This window comes from Rhincodon typus, chromosome 4 (genome assembly GCF_021869965.1).
Source record: "Rhincodon typus isolate 14 chromosome 4, sRhiTyp1.1, whole genome shotgun sequence".
NCBI lineage: Eukaryota > Metazoa > Chordata > Chondrichthyes > Orectolobiformes > Rhincodontidae > Rhincodon > Rhincodon typus.
Window position 1 is genome coordinate 90,434,280 of NC_063335.1, and position 9,161 is coordinate 90,443,440.

Consider the following 9,161-nt stretch of genomic DNA (forward strand, 5'->3'; position numbering starts at 1 on the left):
GTTTTACAATGTTGTTCACGTCAGATTCCATCTCTTGCTTTTTGATGCTAATGTACTTTAGGAGGTTGGAGCCAGAGACCAAAGAAGAGGGTTTTTCAAAATACATCACTGTTGCGCCAATATCCCAGCAGTTATATTGACTAGAAACTGAAATAGATTAGCTATATAAATATCAAAGCTACAAAAGCAGGTCAGAGACAAGTAACTCAGAGTTGAGCAACTCATCTCCGAACTCCCCAAAACCTGTCCACCATCTTCAAAGCACAAGTCAGGAATGTGTCAGAATACTCTCCACTTGTCTTGGTGACTATAGCTCTGAGTTCACTCAAGAGTTCAGCACCACCCTGAATAATGCAGTTCACTTGATTCACATCCCACCCACCATGTTACTCCCTTCACCATCAATTTACAGTAGCAGCAGAATGTACCATCGCCCTGCAGTGAATCAGCAAGGCTTCTCTGACTGCACTGTCCAAATGTTGCCTATACCACCTGTAAGGAGAAGGGCAGCAGATGCATGGCAACTCCATCGCATGCAAGATCCCCTCCAAGCCACGTACCATCCTGACTTGAAAATATATCACCATTCCATCACAGTCACTGGATCAAAATTTGGAATTCTCTTCCTAACCTCCTATTAGAATTCACCAATTTACCGGTTGCAGATGAATCTATCCATGGTAATACTAGTTGGAGTGAGCTGACAATATTGAGATGATGTCCTGTCTTCACATTAAGGATTCACCCTGTCATGTTGTGTGGCACCACCACGGTGATTAGATAAGATAGAATTCAAACAGATCCAGCAACTTGAAATTGGGTACTTATGATACAATGTGGACCATCAGCAGCAGCAAGAACGGCATTTTACACAACCACAGTTGCTAACTCTATGGTCAATATTTCCCTCACTCAAACATTATTATCAAGCCAGGGGATCAAAGCTGGTTCAATGAGGAGTGTAGGAATATTTGGCAGGAACGGCACTAGAGTCAAATGAGGGCAACCTGGTGAAATTACAACATTGGACTAAGTGCATCCTAAATATTGGAAACAGCATAAAATTGAGTTAAGCAATCTAACAATCAATGGATCAAAGCAAAGCTCTGAAGTCCTGCCAATACCAGTCCCAAATGATAGTGGACAATTAACAACAAACCAAAGGAGGAGCCACCACAGACATCCTCAGCTTAACTGATGGTGGAGTGTAGTTCATCAGTACGAAAGACAAAGCTGAAGCATTTACAAAGATCTCTGGCCAGGTGCTGAGAACATGGTTCACCTTGGGCTTCTCTGGAGATCCCAGCATCACAGTCTTCCCAGCTGCAGCACTATCACCTACCTGACCATGTGGAAAATTGTCCTGGTATGTTCTAGAACATAGAACATAGAACATAGAACATAGAACAGTACAGCACAGTACAGGCCCTTCGGCCCACGATGTTGTGCCGACCTATTATCCTACTAAGATCAATCTACCGTGCATACCCTGCATTTTACTATCCTCCATGTGCCTATCCAAGAGTCACTTAAAAGTCTCTGAAATATCTGACTCCACTATCACTGCTGGCAGCGTAAAAAAACAGGACAAATCCAATCCGACAAATCCAATCCAACAAATCCTGGCCCTTTCAATTTAATCTCAATAGAGTCATAGAGGTCTACAGCACTGAAAAGGCCCTTCAGCCCATTGTGTCTATACCAGTCAAAAACAGTCACCTAACTGTTCAAGTCCTATTTTCAAGCACTTGGCCCATATACCTTGACACTGCAAGTGCACATCTAAATACAGCTTTAATGTTAAGAGGGTTTCTGCCTTTACCACCCTTACAAGGAACAAGTTCCAGATTCCCACCACCCTCCCCTCACATCCCCTCTTGCCTATTACCTTAAAAGTATGCCCCCTGGTCATTGATCCTTCCACCAAGGGGAATAGTTCCTTCTGTGCACCCTGTCTATGCCCCTTATCATTGTATACATCTCAATCATCTCAATTAATCATCAACCAAATGATGGAAGATGTAATTGAAAGTGTTATGAAGCAGCACTTGCTCAGCAATAATCTGCTCACTGATGCTCATCTTAAGCTTCAACAAGACCACTTAGCTCCTGGTGTTATTACAGTCATCATTCAAACATGGATAATAGGAGTGAACTCCAGTGGAAAGGTAAAAGGAACTGTGCTTAACAACAAAACAACATTTGGCTGACTGTGGCGTCAAGGACATTCAATATAATTGGAGTTAACAGGTGTTGGGGAAAGACTTTCCATCACTGGATTCATATCTAACACACAGGAAGATGGTTGTAAGTGGAGAGTATTCCATCATATCTTAGCCCCAAGATATGACTGCAGGTGTTCCTTGAGATCATGTCCTTGGCCGAACCCATCTTCAACCACATCATCAGTAACCTTCCACCCATCAAAAGGTCAGATGCAGTATAATTTGGATAAATGTTATTCACTTCAGAAGCAAAAACAAGGTGGCAGATTACTACCTGAATGTTGTGGTTAGTTGGCTCGCTGTGTTGATGGCTTGTTCTAGGTCCATTGTCCAGTCTTGGTTGGTAGCTTCCAGGAATAAAGTTTTTTGCCGCGTAATTTCTCTGTCACATCTGTGGGGCCGGTTGTGTGCATCGCTGATCATTACCTTTACCATCCTGCGGCCATTGTGTTCTGCTGTTTTATGACCTTGTGGGTTGTTGATGGGTGGTTTGTATCTCACACTGCATGGTAGTACCTGGTTCCTGAGGCATCCATGTATGAAGTAGAGCTGTTCGCGCGTAGCGCTCTGGCGAGCCAACCAACCACAACATCCACAACCTGAGTTACAAATCTACTCTAAAACCTTCGAGACCTATGGGCAAAGCACGCTCAGATTGGCATGAAAATGGGAAAACTACGCCAAATGACAGAGCGTTCCTTCCACCACTGGCAAACAGTGACAGAGTGTTACTATTTATGAGATACACAGCAACAATTTGCTGAGCTTCCATAGAATCATGGAATCATAAAATGCACACAGCACAGAATGTAGCCATGCAGTCCACGTGTTGATGTCAGCTCTCTGCAAGAGCAACTGATCTGGTTGCTCTCTAAACCTTTTCTCCTTAGCTTTGTCATTCTCTCTTTAGGTGGTTATTTAAGACCCTTTTGAAAGACACGACTGAAACAGCTTCTATTATTCTTTTAGGCAGTGCTTTCCAGATCCTAACGCTCGCTAAATAAGGAATAGCTTCCTCATTTGACCTTTGATGCTTTTGCAAATCACTTTAAATCTGTGTCCTTTGATTATTCACCTTTCTGTCAATTGAAACAATTTCCTCTAACCTACTTTTCCTTGACCCTTCATTATTTTGAACACTTGGGTCAAATTTCCTCTCAGCCTTCTCTTCTCAAAGGAGAACAGCTCCCACTTTTTCAATTTATTCTTTCTGGATACCATTCACACAGACCTATTCTGCTCCCTATCTAAAGTCTTCACATTCTTTCCTAAATACCCAGTGTTGTGTTTTAGGTGTGGGTTTAGGTAAATGTGGGTTTAGGTAAATGTTGACAAGGATAGTGCGGAAAGCCACCTGCTCTTCTTCTAGAGGTGCAGTGAGATCTGATACTTACTCTTGAGTCAACAGAGTCACTTTGACCTTGCCTTGAAAGCAGATGTCCCTGCCAGTGTTGCAAAATGCATCAGTCTCAATTACATGCTTATATTTCTGGAATGGGATTCCAAAATATGATCACCATGACTCAGAAAGAAGGGAGCTGCCACTGAGCCAAAGCTGACAGCCAGGAGCTAGAGGCATTGTAGCTTTTCTCATTATCCTAAATAGCATGTTCATAAAGATGTAACATTATGACCAAACAATAAAGCTTTTACTTAGAAAGCTGTTGGGAATTACCTGAAGAAACAATGGGTTATGAATAAGAATGAGACGATAAGAATGACTTTAGAGGGGTAAGTATTTCAGGGACTTAATGGAGGAATAGGTGGGGTGAATGAGCGAAAAGGAGGGAGAGAGAATAAAGGATCTCTTTCAGAGAGATTGAAGAGGCATAATGTGCTTGACAGAGAATGTACAAGGGGTAGAACTAAATGGTTAACTATGTGAACGAGTCAGTGCAATAATGACAGATGAACAACTTCTTTTCTGTGTAAAATTATTTGGATCACAATGCAAATGCACTCAGATTCCTCAACAGAGAGAAAGATGATCATTGTAATAGTAGTCCTTGAAAGCAAGGTGGATGAAATATTTGTTTCCCTGTGTTGTGTCAACTTCCTGCTCGCTCTTTTCTGAAGGTGAATGCTTAGAAGGGTTTTCCAATATGAGAATGGTACTGAGTTGGATGCTGGTCTTTTATATGTAGGACTCTGATTCTAGTCAAAACAATGAATTTCTGGGATTAAGGACTTATGCAAAATGAATTTGATCAGTCTGTCGGTAGTTGCTAATGGAAGTGGGTCTATAAAGCAGAAATTGCTTTCAAATTAGTCATATCACCCACGAGTAGGAAATTTCAAAAAAGAAAGATACTGGTGCAACCTTGAAATAGCAACAGTGACAGGAAGCTTTACTCTGCAGCTAACTGCATTGCATCTAATAAAGAGAGAAATAACTTGCATTTCTAAGTTTTACAAGATCAGGAAATTACAAAACCCTCCATTACCAATTAAGTACTTTGGTTGAAGTGTAGTCATTGTCATAATGTAGGGAAAAGTGCTGCCAATTTGTATACAACAGCAGCTAGATTATTTATTTTAGTGATGTTAATTGAGGATAACCATTGGCCATGATTTAAAGAAAGCCCATCTCTCTTTCTGGGAAAGATCTTCCACTCCAAGCAAGGGTGAAAGATAGGGTCAAGGTTTAAGTTTTCATCAGAAAGATGGGAGCTCTGAGAGTGCTGAACATTTTCATCTAGCACTGAAGTCCCAGCCTGGAATGGGACTTGAATGTCTGATTCAGAATACTACCAACTGAAAGGTGGAGGACCGAAAAGTCGAAGCAGAAATGTGAAAGCCTGCAGGTGTTTACATTTCTTTTCTCATTTGGGGAGAAGGGTGGGTGGAGGTTGATAGCCATGTTTGCCTTTACATCTTTCAGTTGGTAGAACTCTGAGCTAGAAGATTGAGGGTTCAAGTCCCACTTCAAAAATAGCACATATAATCTCCCCAATGCATAGTGGAAAGCACCATCAAAGCATCCATCTTTCTGATGAGAGTTTAAAGCCTATGCCCTGTCTGTCTCCTGTAGTGGAAGTGAAACATTTTCACCATAATTTTGACGAAAAGCAGCAAAGTTCTCCCATCATTTTGACCAGTAATTGTTTTCAATTAACATCATTAGATAAATGATTTGGTTCTTGTTGTGTATAGATTGGTACTGTATTTTCTTTAAGCTCTTTTTAACCTCAAGGGACTTTTCCAGGATTGGCCCACCTATGAGGTTGATGGACCAATATGTTTTAAGTCACTTGCTGTGCTGGTCCTCTTTCTATCAGGAAATAGAATGAGAAATCTTCACACAGAAAGTTTCCCCTTTCCACTAGATGTTATTTGCCTTAGAACTGGTGGCAAATGTTCTGACCTATGTCCCTCCCTTTTGTTAGAAGTGCAGAAGTGATCAGATTCATTGTGTGGTTCTTTTAAAATTTTGTCTGGTCAAAAATGCATGGTAAATTAAAGGAGCTGTTTTGTTCGCATCCTGGCAGAACTTTTAGATTGCTGCGCTACCCCACAGCTGAGCAAGCAAGTTGATGTTTGCCCCCTCCAAGGTAAGGTCAAAACTCTCAGGAACAAAAAACCAACTCAAGATAGTTTCAAAATTGTGGCTGAAGATTAGTAGAATTTCACAGGGAAATTTGTCCTCTTTAGTTATGATTAGTGAAGCTCAGGTTCAGCAGATGTGTCATTCTGTCTTCAGAACCTGGAAAATAATGGAATGAATGGAATGTTGCAATGCAGAATAAAGTTTGTTGTCCCTTCTATCTCTCCTGTTGTATTTCTCCTTAAGTTATCCAGCCAAACTCCATTTTCTAGTTCACTTCCAATGTCTTTTGATACAATTTATGAACATCCAACTTACGAACATTTGTACAAACGAATGTGATCCCGTGCAGGGGAATAATTTTAAACATCTAATATACAAATGTTTCCTGCACTTACAAATGGACCATTTTATATTGTCCTGCATTATGTTCTGACTTGGATACGAATTGAGTTGTGACCAGAACTGTTTGCAACCTGGCCACTGTTTGTATCCATCATTTTTCTCAAACAACTTTCTGATTACTTTTCAAAGGAATGATTTGTGGCAGAGTATTCCATGGTTTACCAAAAAACAAAGTAGCCAAGGGAACACAAACTGGCCTATGTGGCCTGCCTCATTCAATGGGTGATAACATGGCATGGTGCACAAATCTACCACCTTACTCTGCACCTTTTGGGAGAGATGAAAAGGCAGCTAAAATAAAGCCTGTTAAAGAAGAAATATGGAAAGTGCTTCCAATATCATTTCAGGAGTTTGAAAACATTCTGTGTGTAGAGAAAGCTGTCTAACCACACCTCAATTAAATGGTGTGATCCTTATTCCCTTCTATTTTTGAAGCACATTCTCTGTAGGAAATGTGGAAGGCACATTTCCTTCAGCAAATATGCTTCAAAATTATATAGTTAGCTGCAAAGTGCTTTGAGATGTCCTGAGATACAGGACAATGGGGTAAGAGCAGGACTAATTGTACAGCTCATTCAATGTGCTGGTACAAACACAGTAGACTGAATGGTCTCCATTTGTCCTGCGAGGCTTTTTTGTACATGAATTCTAAGTGAAGAAACCAATGAACTTTTTTATATGCGACTGACCTAATGTAATGGGTTGCTTAATTGTAAACTTTCTGGACTGTTTTCCCCTACGTATCTCTCACCACAGGAATACTGCTTCAGATTATTGACCAGATACTCATAAGCAGAATAGCCTTTGGAGTAGTTTAGCAACCAATGGTTTGCTAAATATACACATGGCAAAGCACCAAGTGAAATGGCCACATAACACCGCAGATCTGGAGGAAGGAATTGGCTCATTCAGATAAAGCACTCCAGAAGACCGATGAACTATTTAATACTGAAGGACATCAAGTCATTTTTTTTTCTCAGCTGCAATGAGAAGTGTTTCACTGTCAGCTCTAGTGCATATAAGGTGCACTGTAGTAGATGGAAATAATTATTTTTGTCTGTGCAGTATAGCGTTATGAAGATGGTTCATATCTAATATTACTTGGAGGGATTCAGCATTGAAGGCTTGTTGGAAAATGAATTATTTCAAGTTTTGTGGAAATATCTGGAGTGGTTTCTTTGCAATAGGTCATTGAAAAGTCACTGTGGACATTCAAGATTATTCTTAACAAGGCTTCCTAGAAATCGTGCGATGTAATATTTTGCTGTAGGTCTCCGCTGGAGCTGTTTTGAGCAGTGATTGGCTTAAAGATGTTTTTTGTTTTAGCTGATTGAGTTGGAAGAAAGCCAGGTAAGAACAAACTTCCCAGCTGATCACTCTCAATTCTGAAATGATATATTTGCAGAGACTAAGAATACATCAATAATTGTGGACTGAGCGTGCTCATACCCGATTGCACATGTGCATATCTATACGCAGTAAAATAGCAACTTAAAAAAAAACAAGACAATCTACTTTGCCTGAAACTTTCTTCCACATTTTCCGATAGTTAGTTTCATTTAATGATTTTTATTTTTATGTGTATGCTAGAATTTTATTTTTTAAATGTGTCATAGATGTTGGCAGATGTAGCCTTTTTTGGAAAGCAAACCCTCTTATTGTATTCAGGGTGAAATCTTTTTGTTATTTTGAAAGAGCAATTGAAAAAGTATCTCAAGATTGTATTTTCTGAGCAAGCTATGCCTGCAGAACTTCAGAGACAACCATGCATAATTAATAACTTGACCACACCATCCAGAACACCATCCAGAGCTTCAGAGCAACAGACTCTGGAACAGTCCATGCTTTATCCTTTAGCCTTCAAAATTAACCTATTGATCAAAGTACTATTGTTTTCAAAAAGCCAATTTCTGCCGAGAAATCTTTATTTTTCTGTTTTCCTGAAGAGAGAGTGACTGTGTGTGTGTGTGTGTGTGTGTGTGTGTGTGTTTGTATTTCCATACTAATAAAACCAAAGTACTGCAGTTTCTGGAGATCTGAAATAATAACAGAAAGTGGAGTGTGGAAAATAGTAAAGATGCACAAAGAAAACATGAGAAGTCTGGATCAGGTGAAGGTTATAGGAGAAATCTGCAGCCATAGTGAAAAGGAAGAGGTATCAAATAATTATTTTGCTTAATGATTTAGCAAGGAGGCCAATGAGGTCAGTATGACTTTGATGAATGTGAATGGAAATGAGGTGCAGCGTTTGTCAGGCCAAACCATGCGAAATGGATGGTGATGGATGAATGAAACAGTCCTCCTCTTCTTGTCAATTTCATCGATTAAGTTCTTCCCTTTTCAGGTAGCAGGTCAAGTTTGTCACCAGTTCATGTTGAGAGGCCTATCTGTATTTGCATCCCATTAAAGCTGCAACACACTGGATTTAACTTTACCTTCCCAATGAACTTCTACCCAATTGGGAAACTCAACACTTCAGAAAGCCAACAGCAAACCACAGGAGCGTACCTGGTGAGTTGCATTTCCTCACCCACCTTGGGGTAAGGACTCACTTCTTGTGACAAAGACAGTAGGTGACACTCACAATCATTTATGCTCAAACATCTCTAAGGGCAGTTGTTGACTCTGGAAGGAGCAAAGCAGCCTGTTTCCCTGGACCATATCCAAGGCCAATTGGCACATGGCAAACAGAGGGCAACTTCTGAATGAACGACCTGCTCAGGGAGACATAGCAAAGGTGTTCCTATGCTGAACCACATGGAGCCACAGGAACGGAAAATGGGGAGCACAAGGGTCTGCACTGCTTGGAACACAAACATGGTGTAGGGAGGAAAGTACAAGTTGGGCAAGAATGTGTTCCAGTCAGTCAGGGGACTGTGTTCCAATCAGTTAGGGGTATGTGTGCTACTGTCAGTCAGGGGACTGTGTTCCAGTCAGTTAGGGGTATGTGTGCTACAGTCAGTCAGGGGACTGTGTTCCAGTCAGTC